Consider the following 26,534-nt stretch of genomic DNA (forward strand, 5'->3'; position numbering starts at 1 on the left):
GGCCCTGCTGCCTTCTGCTCCTCAGCCATCATTTTTACCCCTAGATTACAGAATGAACTTCCAACTTTTCCTCCCTCTGTCAATTCTCCACCAGCATTAAATGAATAGTTAGATGTGCGATGAGATTAGTGTTTCACTCCCTTGCCTCTCTTCCAATCTCAGGCTTCTCACCAAACTTAGAACTAGACCTAAACTCTCTAGTGTAGCCAATGAGGCCAAACACAACGTGGCCCCTCCTGTAGGGTTATATCTCATTATTCACAGTAGTTATATTTCACAATGTCATTGCAAACATCAAATTAGCAAATCCTGAACAATTGCTCCTAGGAAAAACACTGGGTTACATTTCTCCAAGCCTAGGGTCACAACATTTTTGTCAACTGACCAATACATAACCTTGTTTTGTATGTGTTTCTCTTTAAAGACACTTTATTTAGCATAGAAAGTTCATTCATTAGCATTGGACTCCTGGTCAACAGCACTATAACTCATACCTGAACAAAGCTTATCTAATATACGTATTTTCCACATAAGGCACATCACAGCCTTTGTGCACTTAGGAACGCCAGACAGCACTTCCACGCTACTCTTTGAGGCCATTTTAAACAGCGACATCAACCGAAAGCACAAAAATGTGAAAAATGCAATACTAAGTAGACCTCAAAAAGGATACTTGTGTATAGTATGCAAGTGAAACCAGAAGGCGGGGCACTGTCTTGTTCAATCTCAACTGGGCACATGTGCACGGGGAGACTTCAAATTTTTGCCACTCTATGCCTGCAAGTGATAGCAAAAGCACTGTGATGATTGATTTTAGGGTTACAAGTGAATTCCAGTGAGTAGGCAAATTTGTAAATAAAGAGTCTGAAAACAGTGAGGATTGACTATTTTTCTGACTTTACCTTCTACAGATATCCTTTGTGTTTGTTACACTCCAGCTATACTGGTCTCTTTGTTTCTAGGCCATGTCCAGCTCATTTCTGCCTCACAGGCTTTGCACTTGCTGTTCCCCTTGCCTGGGTTGTACTGAATTGAATGAATTAAGGAAGAGGGCTGACTCTTCCTCGAAAGAGCAGGGGCTTGTCTCTTCCTCAAAACAGAATCCCAAGCATCTGTGACAGAGCCAGATGCCATAGGTACTCAATACATAGTTGGTGAATGAATGGCAATTGTTTTCTTAAGATGTCCTTTCTTGACAAAATAGAACACATAGGCAACTCTTTGACAGTATTCAAAATTCAGGGGAATAATTTACAGGTCTGTATAATCCCCGAATTGAAGATCCATTGCTTGTAAAAAGCACCCTCTACAAAGCTACAGCCCATCATCTTTCCCCATCATGTGGGGATTTTATTTAATCACACAGCCTAACATGTCATCAATAAATCAACAGCAATGTCTCACACTGGCAGCGTCCCTGGAACAGTTAGAAGAAGAGAGGCTTTAGGCAGTTTTACCTGAGTATTGATACAGATTGCTATCCTCTTAACTACCAGAATTAAGACACTTTTCTTTCATTTAACTAAGTTGATTTGCACTAACAGAAAGAATCATTTTGATGAGTTTTGGGGAGTGCTTTTGGAGAAAGATAAATGTGAGAAAAGTTATGCAGCAATAGGCTGCAGGGGGCTGCTTTGGAGAAATGGAATTGAGCCCGAGTCTCTGAACTGCTGTAGGTGAGAAGAGACATGAAATATAACAAGGGAGAACAGAGAGGGCAAGGGGAAGGGCTTCAGAAAAGAGCCCTCCCGCTTTTTACAGTTTTGCCCAAGGCTGGACCTGTTTCCTTCATTCTTGGTGTGGCATCAATTTGTTAAAAACAAACCAACAAAAAACTTCCAAGAAGGCAGGAAGGCAGGAAGGAAGGGAGGAAGGGAGGAAGGGAGGAAGGGAGGAAGGGAGGGAGGGAGGGAGGGAGGAAGGGAGGGAGGGAGGGAGGAAGGGAGGGAGGGAGGGAGGGAGGGAGGGAGGGAAGAAGGGAGGAAGGGAGGGAGGAAGGGAGGGAGGGAGGGAAGAAGGGAGGAAGGGAGGGAGGGAGGAAGGAAGGGAGGGAGGGAGGGAGGAAGGGAGGGAGGGAGGGAGGGAGGGAGGGAAGAAGGGAGGGAGGGAGGGAGGGAGGGAGGAAGGGAGGAAGGGAGGAAGGGAGGGAGGGAGGGAGGGAGGGAGGGAGGGAGGGAGGGAAGAAGGGAGGAAGGGAGGGAGGGAGGAAGGAAGGGAGGGAGGGAGGGAGGGAGGGAAGAAGGGAGGAAGGGAGGGAGGGAGGGAGGGAGGGAGGGAGGGAGGAAGGGAGGAAGGGAGGGAGGGAGGATAACAACTGAAAAACAGGGAAAAGAGATTAATAATTTATTAGGTAAATAAAAGATCAAAGCTGGGAATCCGTCTGGGCTAGGAATGCAGGTATAGCTTTCTGCTGAGTCAATTCAGTTCTCTCACAGACTCGGCCAGACACTGTCTATACTGTCCCATTCCCAGAAAACACTGACTTTGGCCACAGTTTAGCTCAACTTACAGCAAAGCAGCAAAGTCTACATTCAAGCCCCACCTTGCCCTTCCTTCCAGGGGACCTGCATTATTCCTATCAAACCCAAACCATTCTCTCTGTCACTGTGGCTGGGGACAGATTTCACTGGGTAGCACAGTTTTTAACATGAATCCAACCTTCTCACTTCTCTTTTGAGCTTTCTTGTGTCTCAGCTCCAGCATAGGGAGCACTTACAGAATATCCCCGTAACTGGGAACATCTGGTTTGCCAAACAGGTGACCTCATACATGAGCCTCTTGAAAGCTCATGAGCCTGAGTCTTATAATGGGGAATGCTTATCTGCCAGGTATGAAAGATGAAATGAGGGCTCCAGGAATTTCGCCTTAACTTGCAAGGAAGGAGGATCTATTGTTCAGGTGCTGATCAGTGCAGATTTTCAGGTTTTCTTAGAAACACAAAAATGTTTGCTCTCAGGAGAACTATGTTGTTTTCTTTGAGGGCTTGTCTGTACACAATGGAAGCAGAGAAACCAAACTAATCCTGGTCCCTCCTGTTGGCTTCTTTCAAAATTTGGAGTGGTTTCCAGTCCAAACCAGATTGGCCCAGGCTTCCATTTAAAAATAATCCACTTACCACAGCATTCAAAGCAATTTGGCAAGCCTAGGAAGACGTGTGACAGGAGGACGGGTGGGTTGGTTGGGGGAGGCAAGGCAAGGAATTCATTTTTGTGTACCCTCCTCACATGGTGCAGGTGCCGTGCCGGCCACTTAACACACTAAGCCCAGGGCCTATTGAGAATTGTCCAGTGCCGTGAAGGAGCGTCCCTCAAGCCCCCAAGCTGGCTGGTTTGAAATCTGTGTCTCCCTTGACTATCATGAGCAAAGATACCAAGTAAGTGCCATCTCTGACAGGGCAAAGCTGAGAAAACATTACAACAAAAACACAATCATCCCTTAAACTTCAAATCAGAACACAATGAAGAGAAATTCTTGTTAAGCTATCACTAAAAACAAATGTCCTGTAATTATTTACAAGTGGGCTTGATTTTATAGCTGTTGTTTGGGAAGGAGGTAGACAAAGGGGACCAAGGTTAGCCAGCAATAGAACAGGTAGGAAAGTCTCATAATCTTAGGTGCCCTTTGACTTAGGGTGCCTACACTAAAAGGAACACAAAGACAGGCCATATGCCCATCTTTTCCCCATCCTAAACTTCGTGATCTGGTCCACAGCCCTCATTTCACAACTGAAAAATCAAAGGGCCCTGAGAAATTCAGTGGTTTCCCTGGAGTAGTGCAGTCCACTGGGGAGCCAGGGCCTGGGTCTGGCCTTCTATTGTATTTTTCTTTCTCCTTCCCACTGCTGATCTGGGGGCAAACCATCTGACTGGAGGCATGACAATGATGAGGAGAGTCACAGATCCCTTGAGCTCTCCTCTGTCCTTAAGGCTCGAGGCACAGCTTGTGCTAAAATGGAACAGTGGACCTAATACTACTGCTTGCATAATGGATTTTCGCATGGCATAAATTTTGCGTTCACTTTGTGTGCAGCATTTGTTTTTTCAACCGTCTCTGAATGTTGTTCCATAGTATACTTACATGCTCCCTGAGACTGAAATAATTTCTACTGTCCAAGACTATAAGAGCCTCAAGGCCCAGACCTACCCCCTCTACATTGCTGACTCACCCTCATCCCAAAAATGTAGAGCAATCCACAAATATTTAGTTAATGCTTGAAGAACTGATTGCAGTTGGCATCACGCTGGTGACTTGGGGACACAGAAAGGCCCTGTTATTTAATTTACAGGGTGAAAGATGATATTATTTGTTCACCATTCTCCTTTCCCTCCTACTCCTGCTGGTGAGAGAAGTCTATACCACCTCCCAGCAATGCTGACTTTAGGTTTTGCCATGGGACTACCATTAAACAGTGAAACATGAGCAGAAGTAATGGTGTGCCAGCCATTGGCAGAGCCTTTCTGCTGTCCCTCCTGTGGGCCTGCCTCCACCTTGAGAACCTGGTGTCCCCTGAACAGCAGTGGGGCTGCCACTGGAGTCTGGGCACTGAGACAAGAAGATCAGAGGAGCAGACCCCAGCCCATCCTGAAGCCTGGAATCAAGCCCAGCCACACACAGCAGGGACCCAGTGGAGCCACAGCTGACACACAGGACCATGAATGAGGAATAAATGTGGAATACTGTAAGCCACTTAATTTTTTCCTGGGTTGTTACCACAGTAAAAGCTAATATATGGAATCTCTCTTAAAAGCACATTTGCCATAGAGTTGAAGTGCTGTGAATCAATTTGGTCCACAAAATATTTAGATTCTATTTGGCAGATACTGAAGCAGCTTGACCTTGCTACTGAGTTAGAATGAAAGCAAACCTCAGACCAGATTTCCCTACACATATGTAAACATTTATTAAATCAATGTGTATTAGCACAGGCGTAAAAATGGACCTTACTACCCACTGCCCCAGCTCAGGAAAGTCCCAGCTCTCTGTCCCTTTAGTGTCTCACCCACCATCTTTACTGAAAGGTTTGCTAGAAGCAGACGCTAAACATCTCAGAGGCAGGATTCTACCGTTTTTGTAGGCATTGGGCAATTAAAACTCTTTGCAGCGGCTGGGCGCTGTGGCTCACGCCTGTAATCCCAGCACTTTGGGAGGCCGAGGCGGGTACATCGAGACCATCCTGGCTAACATGGCGAAACCCCGTCTCTACTAAAAATAATAAAAAAAAAAATAGCTGCGCATGGTGGCGGGCGCCTGTAGTCCCAGCTACTCGGGAGGCTGAGGCAGGAGAATGGCGTGAACCTGGGAGGCGGAGCTTGTAGTGAGCCAAGATCGCGCCACTGCACTCCAGCCTGGGCGACTGAGCAAGATTCCGTCTCAGAAAAAAATAATAAATAAAATAAACTCTTTGTAGCAATGACTTTACAACAGACTTATAGGAATCAAGATTCAGGTGACTTCCCTAGAGGAGCAAGTCATGGGTCTTGCTGGATTTTTAAGCCCTGTTCGTGCCACAGTGGTGAATATCTCTAACATGTAGACAGCAGAGATACAAGTTCAGACCAGGTACAGACCTTGTCATGGAGAAGTTTACAGAGTTGGGCGGGGGCTTTTGAAGCCCAAGGCTAGGGTTCATGATGGGCTTTAGTTGTCTGAGAACACCCTAAAGATCAAGGGGTGTGTGTGCATGTGTATGCAATATTGTAGGAAAAGGTCTAGGTTGTTCATCAGATTTCTAAAGGAGCCCATGACTTAAAAACGGCAAAGAAATGCTTTCCCATGGGATCTGTAAGAGATGACTCTATAACAAATGTATTTATTCAGACTTTGCTATGGAGGATCAAACTATAGATTATATAAGAATAAACTTTTAGTCAAATGACCAAAAAAGGTTCTTACACTAACTATGGTAGTTAAGAGGTTATTTTAAAAATGTCCTCTTAACAGAACTAATGACTAATAAAAATGGTACTAGACATGTTCTAATGAAGGAAACTCCACGCCACACCTTTATAAAAGTCAATCATAGACTCAGCAAAGCAAAGGCTCAAGGTTGCTTTGATACGCGACAATGCCCACAGGGTAATAGTAGCAACTCCCAAGTCTCATTTTAATCACCATTTGCCTCTTCATGCCAAGTATGAAGTAGAATGGGAAGAATTTACAGCCATGATTTAACCATCTACTGCTCATTGCTGGCTCCGTTACTTAGAATAGACATCACATGTAAGATAATAAACATACGGGTAGCAGAGACATTTCCCCCTCAAACTGTCCAAGCCTGTTCAACAAAGAGCATAGCTGATGTCAATGAAATTCATGGCCCCAGAAGTTATGTGTTATTCATCGTGCAGTTTTCATAACCCCCTGCTACATCCCCACATATCCCAGTTTGAGAAGCACAGGCTTCGCTTCTCTGAGGTTTAGTTTCCTCCATATAGTAAATGGGAATAATCACACTTACATCAAAAGGTTCTTGGGAAAATTAATTGTCATGTATTGGTTCAATTCTATAACATAACCATGCTGCCTGGTACCTAGTAGGTACTCAACAAATATTAAAATCTACTTCCATTCCTCCATTCCCACTTGCCATCCAGCTCTGTGCTTCTCAGAGTGGTCCCCAGAGCTGCAGCATCACAGGGAGCGTCTTAGAAATGCAAATTCTCAGTCCCACCCTAGACTTACAAATTCAGAAATTCAGGGGGTGAAGTCCAATGAAGTATGTTTTAGTAAGTCTTCTGCATGATTCTGATACATCCTAAATTTAAAACCACTGATGTACATAAATCATTCTTTACCATGGCTATATATTAAAATCATGTTAGATGCTTTTAAAAACTACTGATACCTAAACTCTCTACCCACCCCAAGACTACATCAGAATCTCTATGGGGTGAGGCGCTGGGAGCACTGGTAGTTATCAACAGGTCCCCAGGGATTTAAATAATTGAATTTAAAGGGGAAGTCCACTTCTCTCCCCTTGGCAGTCTGCACTGGATGCTTGAAATCCAATCAACATTGAGTCTCTTCTGAATTCAGACCTGCCACACCACTAACCAGCTGTGGGGCCTTGGAAAAGTTTCCTATAATCCTGTCAGCCTTGTGTGTTCACTTATAAAATGAGGATCATAATGATCCATCTTGCATCTTCTTATTTTCCAATGGGAACACTGAATTCCAAAGCCTTTGTCCCTTGCCCATGTCACATATAGCAGTAGTAGCAGACCAGGACCCGGCCTCTGCCATGTCCTCTTCTGCAGAGAGTCCTGTGTATGGGTGTGGGGCAGAGAAACATCTGGAGCCCTGGAGTGGGTGTTGGCAAACTTTATAATATTTTTGGCATACGTATTGGAAGGGAGGGCTTCCAGCTAATGACTGGGGAATGTGCCACTAAGAAAGGTGAGTGCAGGACTTGCAAGACTCAGTCAGAGCTGTGTGGGGTGAAGAGAAGGATCTGCAGCAGGATGAGGAATCACCGATGAGTGTACACAAGGATAAATACACCATTCATATTCCACTGGGGCTGGTGGAGGGGCAGGCAGCTTTGGTTAGGACACTTGGAGATTCTGAGATTTCAGAGTAAAATTGGGAACAGGGCTTGGAAAAGCTAGGAGCAGCACGAAACAACGGGGGGCAGGGAGGGGGCGGATACCTTTGTGCGCTCTGCTCTGATTGGGAGGAAAAAAGGGGAGAACCAGGGATGATTTAGCTATTTATCTTGCTTAGTAAGGGTGGCATAAGCTCAACAATCCACAAGCTCAACAGTGTGGAAGTGCAGAAAGGAAGTATTTAGCTCTAGCAAAACTCGACTTTGGGTTTATTAAATCTATTATCTTTATTTTTCTTCTCCTTCCCATAATCCCTCCCCATGATGTACACACACTTGAGAATCACCATGTCTGCTCGGTGAGAATGATTACTCTCATCTGAGAAGAGGCTTCAAACTAAGCTTCACTGTTCCTGCCTCCAACTCGTGTTCATCCACATATCAGAGATAAGGCAGCTGGCTCTGTCCTGCGGCCCACTGATGGTCACAGCAGTCACTGTTATGGAGTGAATGTCTACGTACTCCGCAGATTTATATATTGAAATTCTAGCCCCCATGGTGATGTTATTGGGAGGTGGGGCCTTTGGGAGGTGATTAGCTCATGAGGATAGAGCTCTCATGAATGGGTTTAGTGTCCTTATAGAAAGGAACCACAGAGAGCCCTCTCTTTCTCTGCCATGTGGGGATAATGAAAGCAGCCATCTGCAACCTGGAAGAGGGTCCTTACCAGAACCTGACCATGCTTGCTCCTGATCTCAGACTTCCAGCCTCCGAAACTGTGAGAAATAAGTTTGCATTTTTATAAGCTACCCAGTCTATGGTACTTTATTACAGCAGCCCAGACCAAGACAGTCACCATGTGCAGTGTGGGTGCAAGGCTCTGCCCCACATTTTCTTTCCTGATTCCGAATTTCTTATTCTGACCTTGGCCTTCATACTCACAAGACTCAAGTCCCTCATTAATGTGCTGAGATGCTTCTTCCCACCTTCTGTCATTCACTGTTGACCAGGAATGACCTCTACTGTGGTGACTTCAAAGGCAACAAGACAAAAATTAACTGGACAAAAGTGAAGACCTTAACTTTTTCCTGTAATTATCATAAACCAGAAGGAACTCTAGAAGTATGATTTTTATCCCAAGCTTTCTAAAACTTTATTGGCAACTTTTAAATCAGTATCACAGAGGCTTTAAAGCCATTTACCCTAGAAAACTAGCTTTTATGTCAAATATTTATTTTAAAAACCTCTGTAGTTGTCATCCCCAAACTATGACTCCCTTTATCTAAAGAAACATTTGAGGTTTCAAAATTCTGGCACAAACAAATAAATACCTTGGGTACCTACCACCTTGAAGTGTACTACAATGGTTTACCTTCTGCAGGGAGGGAGGGACGAAGGAGAGGGAGCAGGGAAGGAATTTGAAGAAAGCGAATGTGAGAGTCCTGTGAGCCCAGAAGTCATGTCATGGGCCAAAGCCTGCAGGTCTGGCCTGCCTGGAGCAAACATGCAGAGCCCACCAAGTCTGAGTAGAAGCTGAGCTCACCATGTGGGTGTGGATGCACAGGGGGAAGAGATGGTACAAGTGTCAGAGCACAGGCCCAAGCCAGGCACACAGCTATAGGCACATGGGGACTGGTCTGCAAACTGGAAGACTGGACAAGCATCCAGGAAGGAAGTACTAGGAGAGGTCGACCTTCTAGTAATGTTGCAAATGGCTTCTTTAGCTTCAGCTGTTAGGACACAGAGGCATGGGCTGCTCCCCTAAATCTAGACAGACTGTAATGTACACAGATTGCAAACAGAAGTAGTGAGCTAGACTAAGGCTAGCCCTCAAATGTGTTGTGACTGGCCTGTACAGAGTTTAAAAGGAATGAACTGGTAAGATCAGATCCTAGTGGTGATATACTATAGTTATGTGTGATGTTATCATTAGGGGAAGCAAGGAAGGGTACATCTTTCTGTGTTATTTCTCACAACTGCATGCAAATCTACAATGATTTCAAAACCAGGTATAAAACATTTTAATGAGCTAAACTTCATAAATCAGAAGATGTCACAATTTTTAAAAAGTTCATTTTCCAGCTTCTCTTGAGAGGTTGGAAGATCCGGCAGCAGCAGGCCCACCCTGTGTTCCCACAATAACGTGTTCTCCCGTAACAATCAGAAGACGCAGAGAAGCATCTGACGCCTTCAGACAGGCATTACAATCTCCATTTTGTCCCCTTCTCCATCCAGCCTGCTTCACTAGTTATGTTATTTGCCTGGTCCCAATGGACATTAAATTTTTCTGGTTTCTATATAGAGGGACAGAGTTAAAGACTTGGCCATCCGAGAGGTCATCTGAGTTCACACAATTTGTCTGGAGTTGAACACTACATCATGAATAAGAACACAAGGACACCTCACTATCCTGGTGCCCTTGGGGACTTGCACATAATAGGCATCATTATAGTATTCTCCTACAGTAGAAGAACCACTTAGGATGGGTTCCAAGAAAAATCAATGACATACTAAATGTCACGCCACAGCAATTTCGGTCATAACTCAGGAGCCACATAAAATACAGTGAGTTCTTAAAGTCATAAATACTCTGAAATTATTTATGAAACAGGTATTAGGGTAAGGTCTAATATACCAAAATTGGAAATACCTAGACACAAGGTTTAATTGGAACACTCCATAGATGTGCAGTCTATGATTCCAAGACAAGGTGCCATTCCAAATGGAGTCTGTCTTTTCGTTTTCTGAGGTTAAAACATTTTCCACATTAGAAACCTGTCCCCTTTGGTTTCCACATGGTAAATTACTCTAGTGGAATCATTTACCCCAAAGGCAATGCAGTGTTCCCATTATCACTAAGCAGCAAAGGGCAAAATAGCCAATGGGGCAGAGACAGGGAGGATAAATTCAGGTCATTTTTGTTGCACCAAAGAAAGCACTATATTGACTCACAGATTTAGATACATATCTGTAGTTATTAAATGATACTTTGTACAACCTTTAGTCTGCTCAATATATGGTCCCACCTCCCTACACCACCTCTCACCATGCACATTCTTACACATCATACTCGAGCTGGCATTTTTCCTGGTTAGGCCATTCTAATAGTGGTGCTTTCTCTGAATTTTACTATGAAAATTAGATTTTCCTCCCAAGGAGTGTATTAAGGGTGGAATATTATAGCACACAAACTAATAATAAGGAGAAAGCATGATATTTTTACATATTCCTTAACACATGAGTTAACTTATCAGGAGAGTTAAATTACATTTAAAATTCAGGGGCAGATGTAGGTCCTGGCTAATGGTCCTTCCAGTGGCCTGAATCAAGAATTCACTGATAGGGCTCTCTCCGTCCCGCCCTAGTGTTGAACTTTGACCTGCAATATGCTCACTCTATGCTTAGTTGTTTTACAAATTGGTAAATACACAGGCCAAGCTGCTGCTGTCCATTATGTCCCAGATTGATTCAGTTTGATTACTCAGGTTAGTTCAACCCCATCGCCCCCGCTGATGCTGCCTCGGTTCACACTGGCAGAAATGGGGTTATTCATGTTGCCATTTGTACCATGTCATGGCCAAAGAAATTGTATCCTGGAAATTCCTTGCAAAATGCCTGTAGTCTGAGATTTGGCTGTTGCCAGTGGCCACTAATCTGACCACAGCTCATGCATTTGGAAAATTAAATTATTAATGTGAGATACTCACTCTACTGTATTGAAAGTAATGGCTATGACATCCAAGCCAAGTCGTTTCATATGAAACACAGAATTGGTTTGCGCTGTGTGGGGCATCAGCTGGACTCTGCTATAAGGCATCTGGTGACGCCATGAGTCCTCTCCACGTTTTCTGCTGCAAGCCTGTGACAGCCAGCTGGCAGAGCAGCTGCAGGCCCAGGTCACTTTGGGAGCCAGCTGACCATACTCCCTTAGATAATACATTTATAGGTCAAAGGAGGCTCTGGCTCTCACTTTGAACAAGTGTGTTTGGTCACCAGGGGTTCCATTGACCACTGGGCTGCAGAACGTGCAAATAATTTGCTGCTTCCTTAATTAAGCCAAACCCCAATCCCCAACATAGAGCTTGACCTCTAAGTGCTATTTTTATTTCTTATTCAAATGCACTGTCACAACCACACATCCCCTATCTGTATACAAAAGGCTCTCTTTCTGAGGCTTTTGAAAACAACTGTTTTCTCCTTCCATTTTTTGAAATGATGCATTTATTTTGAATAGCTGTAGAGTTACAGATATATAGACAGAGATCAAATACCGTTTTGACTCCCAGAGATGAGTTTAACTGAGCAAAAGTAAAACATATTGTGAGTGGTAGATCATAAACAACTTGTCTGGATTTTGGTGAGGTAAGTGTGTTAGAACAGTAGTCACATGGAATAAAATATTTCTGATTTTCACTTAGCGATGTTTCTCTTTGCTGCTGAGAGATGTCAAGTTTCTGTTTGGCTCTGATAAACATCAGGTCTCTCCTACCTCTTCACAGTTTGGCAGCTTATTATACATTAAACAAATATCTAGAAAACACGTCCTTTATGCCAGGCGCTCTGTGGAGCTCTGGGTGTAATCAGCATTAAGACAGATGAAGACTTTTCCTTCAGAGAATAAAACTAGTGGAAATTCTGCTCTAGTCATCCTTTCCTAGCAAAGACATGTGTCCTGTTTTCCAGATTCCAAGAGATGGGAAATTTCCCACAGGGGCTTCGTAGAGATACCCTTTGGATTTGTTTTTCAGAAATCATTTTTCAATGTATAGGGATGAAAATGACATTTTTCTGGAACAACTTTTTCACATTCTCAAAACTACCTTCATGATTTCTGAGAACCTGGCAGCCGTAAAAGAGAAAAGAAGCTGTTCCTCTGTGCTCCTTGTGAAACGGATCACAGCAAATGGAAACTTCAGGCTTCTTGAAAAGGCTCTAGTTCTGAAAGATTCGGGTTTACACTCTACTGTGAAACTAGACTTTCAGAGATGAGGGCTAATGCTCAACTTGGCATTGGAAATAATCTGCTTTGGCATTATGCTAAAAAAAAAAAAAAAAAGATAGGTTCACATTGTACTGAAATAGCCCCAACCTGTGGAATGTTTAGAGGCTGTTTTTGTTTTTATCATGTCAAAGCATTTCTACTCAGCTCAGACTCATCATTCCGAGCGTAGGGTGAGAGGCGGCTCACGCCACGGACCAAATGAGAAAACGCTAGTTCCAAAGCAGCAGGCAACTTCCTCGAAGTTTGGAAAAAAAGACTTCCAAGTGTAGCATCTTTTTATTTTATGAAACTCCTTTCCCTGCCAAACATTTGGTTTTGCACGCATCTGAGGGTGGGGCAATGCTTAGAATGAGAGTGAGAAACACAAGACTTAGTAAAAGCGTTGCCAGATACTCTGCTTTTGAAATGTTGCTTAAAATAAAAAACACTTTTCTCCTTACTCTTTGATATGAATAATGAAAATATCGTTCTTTTTTGCCCTGGAAGGTATGTTTAAAAAAAAAAAAAAAAAAAGGCAGGGATTTGTTTGTTTCCTTCTTTTAAGGACCACAGGCAACTCTTCCATTTGACTCATTTGGCTATTTTTGATTATTGGCCCCGACACGTGGAACATTGCTCAGATCAGTCCTAGAGGGCCCAGAACGACCAGCTCTCTCAGTATCTCATTTTTGGCAATTCAAAGGGCAAGTTCCCATTAACCCCGATTACCTCCTTCACACCCCTGGAAGACATGCACTTCTGTCCCACTAGGTGAGCCCACAGCACTCCTAAAGACGGCGCAGCCTGGAATCAACCCCAGGCCCACTTTCCCAGGTTGATTTTGCGAGCACAGTGGGTCAGTCTGGCAAGTGACCGTGAACTGCCAGAGCAGTGGCAGGTGTCCTTCCCAGCAGAGAGCTGTCGAGGTGCACAATGTGGGAAATATGCTAATCCGAGGCATTGGGATGGGAGCCCCAGGCTTTGTTACCTCTCATTTGAGAGGCCTCAGTGCGCTTTTGACAAGATGGAGCTATTGTCCTCCTGGGCCTCCAACGGGAGGATTCAGAGGAGAACCACAGTGTAGATCAAAGGATGGAACCACAGGACCTGGGAGCAAAGGCTAAATAGCCCTGGTATTATTTTGCCTGGAGAAGAGAAGGCTGGAGGTGGGGTGGGTCAAGTAGGCCATAATGGTGAAAAAGCTATTATGTCGTGAATGTGACCAGCTGTTCGACATTTTGAGTGAGAAGAAAAGGCGTAGGAGAAAATGAATGTAAACTGCAATGTGAGAAATTTGGTTGACATAAGGAAAACATTTCAAACAGGGAGCGCTGTTAGACGCTAAAATTAGTGACAGAGGGAATACATTTCTTAGATGAACTTTAAAGCTGTGATTTTTCAGTCAAGAGGTTTGAAGGCAAACTTGCCCGGATGTAGGGAGTCAATAGGAAAAAATGTTGAGACCCACTTCATTTAAATATGTGCAACATATGATTTAAGCCTTCACAAACTGCTCTTTCCAACAGATATTTTCTCAGAGGCTAGCATTAGAAGCTGCTACACAGGACTTCTTTGACCTTGCTTTAATGATTTACTTAACTGAGATGGGAATTGTCTTTGTGGCTAAGTGATTGACAAGTACCTTGGGTGATGGGCATTCTGATTCCAGTTCTGCAGCTAATCAACTCTGAGACTTCCAACAAGTGCAGAACCTCAATTTCCTTAACTGTCAAACAGCGACAATAGCTCTGTTCTACCTCATAGGATGGCTTGGAGGAACAAATTATAAAAGGAATGAAAAGCACACTGAACCCAAGGATGTAGTAATTAGACTGTTCAGACCTCGGGGCTACTCCCAAATACAAAAGTGCTTGGCTCCTTGTATTGTTTTAATAAGTTACTCCCAAACCAGACCAGCAGTGAGAAAAGAGAAGGATCAGGGGACAAATGGAGGATTCAAGAACATAGTTCAAGATGGTATGGGGGCTGTTATTTTATTCTTGCCCCTCCCAGGTCTATAGCCCAACATCAAGCAAAACTGGGTAGTATATACCAGTGCAAGGCAAACACCCAGTTCTTTGATTAAACTGTGACCTCTGCAGTTTGGGGCATTTCAATTAGAAACGTTTCTCCATGAAATCTTCAAATAACAGAACTAGAAAACTCCATTGCCCTTAGTGTTTCTAATAGGTCAGTCTTAAATAAATTTTGAAGTAATAGACAAATAAACAAACCTCGGTGTTTCAACACAGTGATAAAGTGGTGGAATTTTTTACCCTTAGTGTGGGTTCAGACCAAGGGCATATTGAGTCACAATGAAAGAAAAAAAGCCTCCTACAGAGAAAATTTCTTTTAAAAATGAAGGCAAACTTAAAAGACCTTTTCAGATAAAGGCTGAGAGGTTTTGTCCCAAGCAGATTTGCACTACAAGACATGTGAAGGAGGCTGTTTAGAGCACACCTGCCTCTTAAGGTTGTAGTCACTTGGAACTCTTTTCTTCTGTCCCTAATGCTTCTGTGCTGCTATCCGAGACAGAACCCTGAATCGTGGCAGTCATGCCACTCTAGAATGTTCAAGGTAAAAAGAACCATGTGAGCACATTTTACCAAATTCCTTTAGTTTCCAAAGAAGAAATAGAGGGTCCAAGAAATAGCAACAAAGAGTAATGGAATTAGTAGGGGGACAATATTGGAATTTGTCCCCAAATCTTGTGGTTTCCCAGTAATAAGATTTATCCCACTGGAAAGGCCACAGACTGATCTCTAATGAAGTAAATATAGTTCACAGATATATTTCATTTGGCCCATAAAGTGGATTTTTAAAAATAATTTTAAATTGTTATCTTGAAAAAGGAGAAGATATGGTTAGGTGAGCCATGTACCTACATGGAACATAATTATAGGAACATGAGCCTACAGCTGGAGTTCCAATATTTCCTTCCCTTTTTAGATGAAACATGTACTCTTTTGTTTGCCACATTCATTACCATTCCCTAAGGTCTCCCTGATGATGAAGCCATAGGTGATTTAGAATGTATCTCCACACTCACACAGACGCTCATCTTAACCATCCATTTCACTCATTTGTATGATTTTCCTATTTACACATTTAATTTTGCAAACCCTTCCCTACCACATGCTGTTTCTATTTTCCTGCTCAGCAAAACCATTCATAATTATTCCTGCAAAGGACAAAGAGACAAAAAAACATAGTATGACATACCCCCAATCCTATAGTGGTAATGTGTATAGCCCTGGAGACATACGCACATTCACAAGGCAGTTCACGAGACTGGTTTATTTTACTCACTTTTGCATAAGACTCAACATTGCTGAAGACCCACTTTTGTATTCCAATATTCTGAAGGAAAGTGATGACCATGTTGACATTTCTGCCCATTTCTGCTGAGTAAAAGGGGGCCTGCCCTCATATTCTCTACAGTGTTTTCTAATATCTTTTGGGGAAGATGGGCTAAGAGAATCTATTAGTTTTAAGACACTATGAAAAAGGTAGACACATTTGTCCACCCAGACATGTGTACATGAATTTTATAGTACCATTATTTATAATAGCCAAAATGTAGAAACCTAGATTTCCATCAAATGATAAATTAATAAATGATGTATTTTATACCTGTACAATGGGGTATTATTTTGCAATTAAAAAATGAAGCACTGATGTATACTACGGCAGGGAGAGATCCTGAAAATATTATGGTAAGTGAAAGAAACGAGTTGCAAGCCAACACATATTGGACAATCCATGTATACGAAATGTCCAGAATAGGCAAATTCCAAAGAGCCAGATGATCGCCAGCCAGGCTAGGGCTGGGACGTTGGGAGGACATGAGAAAAAACTGATACTGGTTATGAGGTTTCTTTTTGCAGTGATGAAAACATCCTAAACTGGATTGTGGTGATGGGTGCACAACTCTGAGAACAGTACACTTTAATGGGTGCAAAGTATGTATGTATGTATGTAAATTAGATCTCAATACAAATGTTACTTCAAACAGATAAGATAGGATAAGCCTTTTGAAATCGGGAAAGGAGAACTCATACTTTTGGGGTGAGCTGCTACGGGCCGGGCAGAGTCCGATGTGTTTTTATACATTTTTATTCAAGCCTCACAGCAACCTGCCAGGAGGTTTTATTCTGTCCATTTCACAGATGAAGAAATAAAGGCTCACGGAGATTGAGCGGCTCTACCTCGTCACTTGCTAAGCTGAGATCTGAACCAGATTTGACTCCCAAACAGCCTGCCTCACCCCGCTGCTGCTCAGCAGTCACCCAGCGTTTTCTCCTTCTCTAAAGACAAGGAACTAACAGACACTTGCCTCTGCTGGTTCTTATTACTGTATGTGACTATTTAATGATGAGCAGGATACCAACTCTTCTTTCCCGAAGAGCTACCCTGAGCCATGCCAGCAGATTCAACAGTCTTTCTAAAGTCAAATGGGGCCTTTTTTTCCCCCAAGGTGACATGCATGCTTTTCTAAATGCAGAGCTAGACTCGCCTAAAACAATTCTCTGTCTGCTGTCTGTTGGCATTTTCTCACTTACCCAATATCCTCCTTGAACTCACCTCTGCTTGCTCCCTCATTCCACATTAGAGCTAAAAACATTGCCTAATGCAGTTTTCCCTCCCTACCCCACTCCTGCCTATATAAAGCAGCATCCAGGTAGCACTGAACATGTTTATGCCTCCTAATTCTATTGTTACGCATGTCTCTAATCATTAACATCACAGAGTGCTTACAAATTAATTCACATGTACAAATTCCTCACCTGAGCATTCGAAATGCATGAATCAGCATCCAGCCCCAATCACTTTAAGAGGTTACATAAAAGCACAGATCATTAAGGAGCATGGATAAGGTGAGGAGAGGGGAGAGAGATTCAACTAGAATTCATGTTTCTTGCCTTAAATGAGGATCAGTCTGAGCTATATACGAGTGGGCAGCCAGCAGAGAGTGTCTGGGATGCAAGCCATCTCCAAGCCACAGGCACAGCCTGCGTTTACTCACATCACAATCCATTATCTCCCCAGCCAGGATCCAAACCTTACCTCTACTGAAGCAAGAGCCAACCAGTGACCTCAGCTGGGTCATCAGGACCACTGCAGCCACTTCCAGCCTCAGCTCTCTGATCTGACAGCCTCAGTCAGCCCTTACTTTCCTCTTTCTGAACAGGGCCAGTGTGCTTCCTCCTTTCTGTCAATATTTAACTACCCTGTCAAGTCACATTACATCACCTGCACTAAATCCCACCCCACTGATAGCTAGAGGGTATGCCTGCTCTATTCAATTCAACTCAGCTAACCTTTATCTAGAGCCTTCCATTCATTCATCTCTTTCCACGTGTACTGAGCACCTACTGCATTTGGCACTGGGGATATAGAAATGAAAGATCCACTCCCCAGATTCTAGTGGAGGAAACAGGCAATATAATGTGGTATGTGTTATTGTGTTGGAGCACAGACTGCAGGGGACACTCCCATTCCAGGCTGGCTGGGGAGGGATGGAGCAAATAAAGCCAGAGAATTCCCAAAGATGGCAACACACAGAGTGACATCTCTCATGGACCAGGCTATATCAGGAAGACAAAAGGATGATGCATATGTGGCCTCTGTCCTCAAGGAGCTTACTCCCAGCACAGGTTGCTCTATGGTCCTACAGATGAACAGGATTGCTTACGTAAATGCCTCAGGCAAATTGCAGAATATGAAATCAAAGAGGGCAGCCCTTCCTTGTTGCTATTGTTTGTGTGATTTTTGGTAAGTTGTGTCCTGAACAAATATGTCTCAACAGTGAAGGCTGGCTGTATCCTATAGATCCCTTGGTGCTACAAATCTAGGGGGATTCTTCTGAGAGCCGAAAGTGCAGATAAACCCAGTGAATAAAGGAACTGTCTGTGACCCATTTTCAGGACCGGGAAAAGAAGAATTCAAGTCACAGAGTAACATTTTTCTCTGGTCAAAGGAATTATTCTGGTACAAACAGGCTTGGCCAAACGTAAACAGGGATCTCTCACATGCCCTCCTAATCTCTCTATGACTTTTCTAAGGCAACATTTCCTGACACTTAATGAAGTGTTGATGACTCTTTTAAATAATAGAGATGGATATGCAGAACCACTTGGCATCACTAAAACTGCAGCCTTTAACTTCATCTATGATCAGAAGCCTCAAAAGCTATTCACGTTGGGATTTTAAGGTTGAATTTACCACCAAAGCATGGCTCTCAAATATATCCATGCAATCCCTTTTCTACCAAAACTTACTTCAGTTTCACGCACCAGAGAACAAAGACCCCCATTTATGTGTGAACATTCAAAGGACCCCACCACTGGGGAGTCTAAGGGGCTGCCACGGAAAGTCCCGGTATATTTGAATTGCAAAACACAGCCTGGGGATCTCAATACATCTAATTTGGGACATGTTCCAAGCTCAGGAGCCTCTCTGCATGGAAGCAGCTTTATTAGTCAGTTTCTCAGACAATTTTCTAGTTCCACATGCACACTTTCCCGAGTGTTTCCAAGATGAACATTTACAGTCTGTTGGAATATTTTACTACAAGGTATTTAGGGTTTTGACAAATACTAACTGACATTGCCACCATTCCAGTGAAAACTGATGACCCATAGCTAATGCCTGCTTCTTGGTTGTGGCTCAAGACCTTTTTGAGCCAGTCAGTGATTGTAAGCAGAATGACACTCCAGAGCTCTCCTTCATATCCTGGAAGCACAGTTTGATTTCAGCCCATTAGTACATTTGCATCGAATGTTGAATCATCATGAAACTGAAGTGAAGTGAAGTCGCACCTCAGTCAAGCCTGTTCTTTTTTTTAAACCAAGACTTACTCAGAACCCTTTCTGCTTAATAACATATAACACACTTGGCATTAGGAATATTATATGTTATTAATTGAAGAATTGTTACTGCTAATTGCCAAATGCCTAGGGACGTCTGCATCCAATTAGAATGGATTTTTGACATTTATCGTGCAATCCCACTAGAAGGACAAGGTGCTATGTGACCTTTAGTTGGTTTTTAAAGGCAGTTTTAGTAAATTTTAGCCCACATGAAGTAAATTTTTCAAATAATATTATGAATGTCATCACTGGTGAGATGACTATCAGCTCGTGGAAAATAACTAGCAAATACAGCTAACATTTCCAGAATTAAATCATAAGAAACTTCAACTTTCAAAACAGAATATTTACAATGTATTCCATTTATCTCTTGTGTACTCAGCTTTAAAAAATAGAAGAAAAGGAAGGTTTTTGTTTGCTTCCATTTTGTTTTTAATAAGTCTTAAAGAGAAGTTCTAAAGCAAGACTAATTTCTCCAAATCCAATTGAATAATATTCATCTCAGTTAGAAAGCCACTGTATTGTGCACTCATCATGGCAGAAAAGTATAGATAGAGAACTTGAAGCCACAGTTAATTTCATGTGACCCTGGGCAAGTCAATCCTGTAATTACGGTCTAAACCTGCTCTACTGAAACTAAAAGTGATGGATTGTTTAAGGTACACACGAAAACTCATAGGTGTCAGGGAGTACTGTGCCTTTTAAACCCATAGTTATAGGATTAACACCCTATAACTTGTCCAGGGTCACAAAAGAGTCCTTCTCAGGCTGCTGTTAATGCTCTCAATTTTCTCAGGCCTCAGAGGTTTCCCAATCAGTGTGACTGTCATTGCTAACACCAGACAAGTCCCTGGCCGACCAAGATGGCCACCCAACTTCCTACTACTCAGATAACACCAGAACACCATCTTGGAAGTGATTTCATATGATATGATAAATAATTATGCATCTTGTCTGAGCCAGCAAGTTCTGATTCTTTAAAATTCAGTTGACTTTTTGAAATATCTACCATTTGTAGTCAGGCTTCCTAGATGAGTTTTCAAGGTGGGTGAAAATTGTAATGTGAAAAATAAAATGTTTTCATAAAGTATAGAGATTTGACTTTTTGTGTGGCGTTCAGAAACTAAATCCAAAACAAAAATGTAAAAGCCTAGAAGGATTTTACTTGCTACTTTGCCTTGCTAGTCATGTTGTGGTCTGCAGGGCTAGCAATGTAGCCTTATCAGGAACGTGTTACAAGTAGATGCACCTGGCTGCCCCAAACCTCCTGAATCTGAATCTGCATTTCTATAAAATCCCTGGTGGTTCTGGGGCACGTGACAGTTTGAGAAGTCCTGTTTTAGAATTTGTTTAAGCCTAGGGGAAGGGGGAACCAGCCTCCATAAAAACACTTGATACAGTCATAAAAATAAAAAACATTCTTGCAATTCAAAGCATTTTGACAAAGAAAATGAAAGGCATTATTGTAATTTATATTTTCTGGGCCTTGTGAATTTTAACTTCATAGCTGAGAAGGCCATAAAATATAGTTAAACTCTAAATGAGGCCAATGATTAAATGGTTTTCCTAGGAGGGAGCCTTGTTGGATGCCAGGGCCCACTTCAAAGAGTAGAGCAGTCAGTCTGCGGGAATTCCCCTCTAAGCACAGTTAGTCACCATCCTCTGTTCCAAACAGCTCCCTGGTTAGCGGATCAAACCCACGGTATTGCCTAGGTTTTAATGGTTTACATCGGAAACATTATCGCACAGGTGAAGAACGGGGAAAGAGTAACTTTCTGACATACAAATTGAGAGGCCTATTTTGGCTGTGAGATTTGAGGAGTCTAATAAACACCTATGTGGAGAAGAAACTGGTATTTGGACATATAAGTCTGAGGCAGAGCCAGTCAGAAAACAGTATGTATGTGAACCATCTTTGGAAAGTAATTAGGGGGGCAGTCAGCTTATGGATTATATCAGAAAATAGGGAATAAAGGATTACAATTACAGGGAGAAAACATTTCAGGCCTAGATAACACTGGCAACGGATGTCCTGTGGCAAAAGGGAAAAAGAGGGCAGAGCAAAAGAAAGAAAAAAGAAGTAACAAGCAAAAATTGCTAGATGATAAAGTGAAATCAAAATGAATGACAATAATGTATAGAGAAGTGCAATAATATGAAGGTTAAAAAGTTTTCGTTCCTAAAACAGAAGATGCATATAATTGTGGAAAATACAAAAAGAATCTGAAAACAAAATTCTAAATATTTCAAATGGGGAGTCAGAAGAGGATTGCGCCCAGAGTTTGTCTTTGCGTGTAAGTGCATATTTGGTATGCTAAACAGAAAATGCACAGTCTTCTTTTATGCTCATGGGATAAAAAATCACAGAAAATGATTATGCATGTGGCCACAAAGAAAACACTGAAAATTCCCTAAAGTGAGTGAGGAAAAGGCAAACAACACAAAAACTCTCAAGTGCCTTTACATTAAAAAAGAGTCTTCTAACCAAACCAAGGACAGAAACTGCAATAAAAATACAAAGTACAGCTGGGCATGGTGGCTCACGCCTGTAAACCCAGAATTTTGGGAGGCCGAGGAGAGTGGATCACCTGAGGTCGGGAGTAGAGACCAGCCTGACCAACACGGAGAAACCCCGTCTCTACTAAAAATACAAAATTAGCTGGGTGTGGTGGCGGGCACCTGTAATCCCAGCTATTCCAGAGGCTGAAGCTGGAGAATAGCTTGAATCAGGAGGCGGAGGTTGCGGCGAGCTGAGATCACGCCATTGCACTCCAGCCTGGGCAACAGAGTGAAACTCCATCTCAAAAAAAAAAAAAAAAAAAAAAAAGTACAAGTTATTTAGACATAAACACCACAATGGAGAACACCCTATATCAAAACTGTGATGCAGTAAAATCCAGAGGAAAATATATAGCCTTAAATGCTTTTATTTTAAAAAGAAAGATAGAAAATAAATGCGTTACACATTCAGCCTTCTTAAAGTCTTCCAAAAACAAAAAACAAAAAAATATAGACGTAGAGGGACTACTTCCAAATTTATTTTAAGAAGCCAGCATCATCTAATACCAAAATCAGACAGAGACGCTATAAGAAAACTGCAGGCAAATATCTCTGATGAACATAGATGTAATAATCCTCAACAAAATATTAACCAACTGAATTCAACAACACATCAAAAAGATATACATTGTGACCAAGGAGGATTTATCCCCGAGATGCAAAAATGGTTCTAAAGATCATACCTTATTCAAGTATGGAAACTCAAATAAAGTATGATCTTTAGTTAATACCAGTGTATCATTAATTGTGACCAATGTACCATACTAATGTAAGATGTTAATAATAGGAGAAACTAGATGAGAGGTATATGGGAACTCTGTACTACCTTTCCATTTTTTTCTGTAAATCTCAAGCTGTTCTAAAACCACACAAAAAAAGTCTATTTTAAGTTTTTAAAATAAGTAGATAATTTCTGACGGTGATATACAAAACATAAACTAGTGTAATACATAAACTAGTACAATGTTCTGGGATTGGGAGGGTAGCCAGGAAACGTAGTCAGCAAAATTTTCCCTGCAGCATTTGAGCTGAAAGTTTTTCATAATGCAGTAGGGAGAGCCACGCAAAAATCTCAGAGAAGATATTCTAGCACAGGGACAACATCAAAACACAAAAGCAAACAAAGAATGAATTAAACTGAAAGCCGGTTATTTGAAAAGACCTGTTTTGTCTTTTCAAATAACCGGCTTCTGATTAAGGAAGCCGGTTCTGATTAAGGAAGCCAGTTCTCTGGCATTCTGATTAAGGAACAAACATAACAGCACACAACATAAAGACTAAGAAAAAAAGACATAAATGAGTAGGAAGACAATTTGAAAAATGGTAAGACTATGTGGGTGACACTGCATTTGAAAATGGGTATTTTTTAAGCAAAACATTATGACTGAAATGAATACAAGAAGTATGAGACAGAAGCACACAAAAGAAGGTAAGGTAATAAAACTGTTGCTAAAATGCTATAGTTTTAAATAGGCAAATACAGCATACGAGTCTGATTTTATTTAAATTTCAAGAAATAGATAATTCCCATGTAATTTAATTTGTACCAGAAAAGAGAAAAATATAAACATTTTCATGATTAACTTTACTGAGCCAGCAGATCCTTAGCACAGATAAAGAAACTCTCATAAAACTAGCACAGAAAAAGAAACTCTAATTTCAGTTATAAAATTAAATGGAAATATTTTAAACAGAATGTTTGCAAATTGTATTCAGCCTTGTAAGAAAATCGCAATGTAATGTGAGAAAATCACATATGACATGATCAAGCACAGCTTATTTTAGTTATATAAAACTATGTCAGCATTAAAAAAATCTATCAATTGAATTTATTAACAATACCTTGAGATAACTGTAAATAGGATACATATAAAAAGTTATCATGCTTATTTATACTGCATAGTAACAGAAAAGGAAATTAAAAGGAAAATCCTGAAATTCTGATACATCTAGGAATAAATTTTACCCAAATAGTTCGAAGAAGACCTATACAAGGAAAATGTTTAAAACTTTCATATGAATTAACAGTACAAATAAATGTATATTTGGATACAGGTATTATCATAAAAGTGATAATTATTCTCAAAGTAATACATAAGTGATATAGTTCTAATAAGAATTACTACAGGATTATTTTGGGAAGAAGGGGCACTAGGTGAAAGTCACTCTACAGTGCATGTGGAAGAATAACTATTCAAGCATATTCACAAACCTTTAAGGAAGTTTTGTCCTACAGATTATTAAAACACACTTTGAAATACTATCACCAAAACAGTAAGCTAATTGCTACTAGTGCAGGGACAATCAATCACTGGCACAGCATAGGAAGTCTAGAACCAGGTCTAGAAACAGTGCCAGAAACTTAATTATCATAATGTTAATAAAGTTTTGATAAAACTAAATTTCAGATGAGTAAGAAAATCATGTTAATAAGTAAGTTACATTATTCTATAAATTACATTAGGGTATTTGCTTTGTAGGTGGAAGCACATTTCATTAGAACCCTATTTTACACAATGTGCAAAAACCCATTCTTGAGGGATTTAAGTTAGAAGTGTAAAACAAAACCCCGAAAAGCAAGAGCATTGTGAAACAATACATTAAATTACTCTTATGAACTCAGAGTAAAAGAGATAAGATATTAAACTCAGAAGCCATAAAGGGAAAAACAGACATAATTTACATAGCTTATCACATGTTTACAGCAAAGATACTATGAACCAAGCCAAAACACCCCAAATATTTCCAGCTTGCACTAGAAACAGACTCCAGTACAAAAATGGGCAAAGAATATGAAACACAATTTATAAAAGATTGCAACTGGACAATACGTATTTGAAAATATAGACTACTATAGTCAGTCAAATACAAATGGAACAATATTTTACCTATTAGATTGACTAAAATTATAAATACTAATAGTATCTAAATGTTATCAAAAGTGTTGGTAACTAGGCAGTTGAACACAGTGTTGGAGAAAGAATGAAATTGCAACACTGGAAACATTCTGAATAATCACCAGTGGGTGGACAGTTGCAGAGATTATGCCATGTGGAATATTATACAGGAGTTACAAAGGGTAAGGCCGTTCTAAATACAGTGCCTCAGAATAAGGTTCATGATGAGATGCTATGTTAAAAAAGCAAGTAAAAACAGCAGTATTAGATGATTTTGCTTTGTTTTGTTTTAATTCAGAGCTACTTTTTTTAAATTTCCATTTTTATTTTGGATTCATGCAGTACATGTGCAGGTTTGTCACAAGGGTATATTGTGTGGTGCTGAGGTTTGAGATTCTAATGATCCTGTCACCCTAATAGTGAATGTAGTAACCAATAAAAAGTTTTTCAGTCCTTCCCCCTCTTCCTCCCTCCATTTTTAATTCTTGCTTCCCTCCCTCCTTCAGTGTCTACTGTTCCCAGCTGTATGTCTGTGTGCCCCCCAGATTTAGCTTCAACTTATACATAAAAATGTGCAATATTTGGTTTTCTTTTTCTGTGTTAGTTCACTTAGGATAATGGACTCCAGTTGCATCCATGTTGCTACAAGGGACATAGTTTCATTTTTTATGGCTGCATAGTATTCCATGGTGTATATGTACCACATTTTCTTTACCCAGTCCACCATTGATGGGCACCTAGGTTGATTCCATGTCTTAGCTACTGTGAATAGTGCTATGATGAACATATGGCAATACAGTACACGTATCTTTTTGGTAGAACGATTTCTTTACCTTTGGGTATATACTCAATAATGGGATTTCTGGGTCAAATGGCAATTGTATTTTTTGTTCTTTGAGAACTCTCCAAATTGCTTTCCCCAGGGGCTGAACTAATTTGCATTCCCACTAACAGTATATAAATGTTTCCTTTTTCTCCACAACCTCACCAATATCTGTTATTTTTTGACTTTTTAATAATAGCTATTTTGACTGATGTGAGATGGTATCTCACTGTGGTTTTGATTTCCATTTCTCTGACTAGTGATGTTGAGTATTTTTTCGTATTTTTGTTGGCTGCTTCTATGTCTTGTTTTCCGAAATGCCTGTTCATGTCCTTTGCTTTTTAATTTTTAATTTTTGTGGGTACATAGTAGGTATATACAATTACCTTTGCCCACTTTTTAATAGTTGTTTGCTTTTTCTTGTTGATTCATTTAAGTTTCTTATAGATTCTGAATATTAGTCCTTTGTTGGATGCATAGTTTGCAAGTATTTCTCCCAATGTGTAGGTTGTCTGTTTACGCTGTTGAGAGTTTCTTTTGCTGTACAGAAGCTCTTTAGTTTAATTAAGTCTCATCTGTCTCCTTTTGATTTTGTTGCTTTTGTTTTTGGAGTCTTCATCATAAATTCTTTGCCTAAGCCAATGACTTGAAGAGTATTTCCTAGGTTTTCTTCTGGCATTTTTATAATTTGTGGTCATACATTTAAGTCTTTAATCCATCTTAATTTTTATATATGATGAGAGGTAGGGGTCCAGTTTCATTCTTCTGCATATACTGAGCCAGTTTTCCCAGCACCATTTATTGAATAGGGAGTCCTTTCCCCATTGCTTATTATTGTTGACTATTGAAAATGAGTTGG

General features: G+C 41.0%; 1 protein-coding gene across 6 annotated transcripts in view; it reads right to left on the reverse strand.

Annotated features, from left to right (window-relative positions):
* NCKAP5 (NCK associated protein 5) overlaps positions 1-26,534 on the reverse strand; it is a 978,205-nt gene that overhangs the window by 724,186 nt on the left and 227,485 nt on the right. Inside the window, exon 1 of one of the 6 annotated variants that reach the window (XM_005572981.4) lies at positions 17,592-17,719. The exons of the other annotated variants lie outside the window; for them this stretch is intronic. The gene's annotated coding sequence lies outside the window, so the exon portion shown is untranslated. Of the gene's footprint in view, positions 1-17,591; positions 17,720-26,534 lie in introns of those variants that run through there. 6 annotated transcript variants of the gene reach the window in all.

The sequence above is a fragment of the Macaca fascicularis genome, chromosome 12 (assembly GCF_037993035.2).
Source record: "Macaca fascicularis isolate 582-1 chromosome 12, T2T-MFA8v1.1".
Lineage (NCBI taxonomy): Eukaryota > Metazoa > Chordata > Mammalia > Primates > Cercopithecidae > Macaca > Macaca fascicularis.